We start from the raw sequence: 3,694 nt of genomic DNA, 5'->3' as shown, positions 1-3,694 counted from the left end.
AGATCCTATCCCTTTCTGGGCCTGAAATCTTTCCTTCTGTTATTTCATAACAGTCCCCTATTTCTATCCACTGTTTGTGTGTCAGTGTCTCTATCTGTCTAACTAGGCTTCTGGGTGGAGCTTCTCAGAGGACAACATGCTCCTGTCTGCAAGCATAAAAAAGTATCATTAATAGTTTCAGGGATTGGTGATTGCCCGTGAGATAAGTCTCAAGCCTGGCTATTCCCTCAGTCACTGCTCCACCCTCTATGCTTATATTTCTTATAAACAGAACAAAAATTGGGTTGAAAGTTTTATGGGTGGGCTGGTGTCCCTAGGCTTCTCTGGGGATGCTGCCTGACTACAGGAGATGACCTGTTCAGGTTTTATATCACCAATGTTTTGAGCCACAGATAATATCACCCCCATTGATGCTTGGGTGTCTCCCTTAACCCATGTCTCTGTCTCATCCTGGAAATGGACTTCAGCTCTTCAACAAATCTGTCAGTTTCAGATTTGCATTCATTCCTATGTCTATTTCCCATCTCTTCTGTCCTCCACACACTTGATCCTGAACTTCAGCATTTCTCTCCTTATTTTCATTCCTTCTAGTTCACTCCCCTCATCTAACTCCTATGACTATTTTATTTCTGCTGCTAGGTGAAATTCAGGCATCCTTGCTTGTTTCCTGCTGTTTAGCTTCTCTGAGTCTCTGGGGCATAGTTGAGTACCTATTTTTAATGGCTAATATTTACTTATATGTAAGTACATACCATTTATATTCATTTTGGACTGGGTTACCTCACTCAAGATTATATTCCCAAGTTCCCTACATTTCCATAAAAAAATTATTAGGTCTTTAGTTTTTATTTCATCTTATTTTATTTTTTGTAAAAAAAAAAAAAGAAAGGAAAAAAAAAAAAAGAACGAAGTCCAAAGAAACTGCATTCCCTCCCTCTCATGCTCCCAAAGGAGAAAAGAACGATGATCACTGTCAAAAGTCAGCTACACAGAAGCAGCACTTAGAGGCAGCTTCACACTCAGGAGGGGACAATAAGTTTTGTCCTCATGGTTTCGGGTACTCTACACAATCAGAGAAACTTCTCTAGTAATGAACTATAGAAATGATCCCGAAAAATATAGTCCTGATGTCTTTATTTTAATGGCTGAATAGTATTCCATTGTATAGATGTACCACATTTTCTTTACCATTTGTTCAGTTGAGGAACATCGAGGTTATTTCTAGTTACTAGATATTATGAATAAAGCTGTTTTGAACATAGTTGAGAAAGTGTCTTTGTGGAACTGGAGTGGCAAGTCCCCCGCAGTCCAGACACCGCCCAGACCTGAAGGGACACAGTCAACAGTTCTCTGCACCCAAATCATGTGGGAGGGAGAGCTAAACCTTCAGAGGGGCACACAAGTCTGGGAAGCCAGAAGAGACTATACTCTGACCACATTTCTGACTCCAGAGGAAAACACCTAACGCCATCTGGGATCCCAGTGCATGGGGGGGGGCTCCCTGAAAAGGTGGCACAGGCCCTTGTGGTTGGGGGGGGAGTGGGGTTTCCCTGGAAAAGTCAGCACAGGCCCTCCTGGTTGCCGCCCTCACCAAGAGCTCAAAAGCAGCCCCTCACAAACAAACTTTAGCCACGGGACCACAGGTAAAATCAACTTTTCTGCTCCAAGCAACCTGCCTGGTGGTCTCAGGACACAAAGAGGCAAAATTCCTCTGGGACCAGACATTTCCGGTTTTCAGCTGGAGCCCCAACCTCACTGATCCCGGACCACAGCTTACTTCTCCCAAACCCCTTGGGAGAGAGAACTCACCACCCTGATAGTTGGGCACACCTGAGACTGCACAGCGGGAGAGACCACCAATACTGCCCACCCCTGCCCACATCCCTGGCCCAAGAGGAAACTGTATATGTCCTCTGGGAACCGGATGATAGGGGCACTTGGGCGGCAGGTCTCCCGCAGTCCAGACACTGCCCAGACCTGAAGGGACACAGTCAACAATTCTCTGGACCCAAATCCTGTGGGAGGGAGAGCTAAACATTCAGAGGGGCAGACACACCTTGGAAGCCAAAAGAGACTACACTCTACCCACATTTTTGACTCCAGAGGAAAACACCTAATGTCATCTGGGACCGTGGTGCACGGGGGCTCCCGGAAAAGGCACCACAGGCCCTCCTGGTTGCCGCCTTCAACAAGAGCTCAAAAGCAGCCCCCCACGAGCAACATGAGCGACAGGACTCCAAGCAACCTGCCTGATGTACTCAGGACACAGGCCCACCGGAACAGCTGAAGACCAGTAGACAGGAAAGACTACATGCCTGAAAGCAGAAAACTCTGTTCCCATACTTGGCTGAAAGAAAACAGGAAAACAGGTCTACAGCACTCCTGACATACAGGCCTATAAGGCAGTCTAACCGATGTCAGAAATACCAGAAAAAGGTAACACCAGAGACAACCTGATGGCAAGAGGCAAGCACAGGAACCCAAGCAACAAAAACCAAGATAACATGGCATCATCGGAGCCCAATTCTCCCAACGAAGCAAACACTGAATATACAAACACACCAGAAAATAAAGATCTAGATTTAAAATCATATTTGATCATGATGTTGGAGGACTTCAAGAAAAGAAATGAAGAACTCCCTTAAAGAAACACAGGAAAACATAAATAAACAAGGAGAAGCATATAGTGAGAAATCACTAAAATTCCTGAAAGAATTCCAGGAATACACAATCAAACAGTTGGAAGGAATTAAAAATGGAAATAGAAGCAATAAAGGACACAGGGAAACAAACCTGGATGTAGAAAAACAAAGCCATAGATACAAGCATCACCAACAGAATACAAGAGATAGAAGAGAGAATCTCAGGAGCAGAAGATTCCATAGAAATCAACAACACAACTGTCAAAGATAATGTAAAACGCAAAAAAGCTACTGGTCCAAAACATACAGGAAATCCAGGACTCAGTGAGAAGATCAAACCTAAGCATAATAGATATAGAAGAGAGTGAAGACTCCCAGCTCAATGAAAAGTAAATATCTTCAACAAAATCATAGAAGAAAACTTCTCTAACCTAAAGAAAGAGATACCCATAAGCATACAAGAAGCCTACAGAACTCCAAATAGATTGGACAAGAAAAGAAACTCCTCCCGTCACATTATAGTCAAAACACCAAATGCACAAAATAAAGAAAGAATATTAAAAGCAGTAGGGAAAAAGGTCAAGTAACATATAAATGCAGACCTATCAGAATCACACCAGATTGCTCGCCAGAGACAATGAAAGCCAGAAGATCCTGGACAGATGTCATACAGACCCTAAGAGAACACAAATATCATCCCAGGTTATGGTATCCTGCAAAACTCTCAATAAAAATAGATGGAGAAAACAAGATATTCCATGACAAATCCAAATTTACACAATATCTTTCTACAAATCCAGCGCTACAAAGGATAATAAATGGTAAAGCACAAAATAAGGAGGCAAGCTACACCCTAGAAAAAGCAAGAAACTAATCATCTTGGTAACAAAACAAAAAGAAGAAAAGCACACAAACATACCTCACATCCAAATATGAATATAACAGGAAGCAATAATCACTATTCCTTAATATCTTTCAAAATCAATGGTCTCAACTCCCCAATAAAAAGACATAGCTTCACAAACTGGATACGCAATGAGGACCCTGCATTC

At 42.7% G+C, this 3,694-nt stretch overlaps 1 non-coding gene across 1 annotated transcript; it reads right to left on the bottom strand.

Moving 5' to 3' along the window:
- Positions 1-911: 911 nt before the first annotated feature.
- Positions 912-1,126, bottom strand: LOC120099545 (small nucleolar RNA U3). Its single transcript, XR_015647164.1, has one exon. It is a non-coding gene; the product is annotated as a small nucleolar RNA U3 (small nucleolar RNA).
- Between the last annotated feature and the right edge of the window lie 2,568 nt (positions 1,127-3,694).

This window comes from Rattus norvegicus, chromosome X (genome assembly GCF_021556685.1).
Source record: "Rattus norvegicus strain SHRSP/BbbUtx chromosome X, alternate assembly SHRSP_T2T, whole genome shotgun sequence".
NCBI classification, from domain to species: domain Eukaryota; kingdom Metazoa; phylum Chordata; class Mammalia; order Rodentia; family Muridae; genus Rattus; species Rattus norvegicus.
The sequence above is the reverse complement of the archived record's forward strand: the minus strand, read 5'-3'. Positions and strand labels throughout refer to the sequence as shown.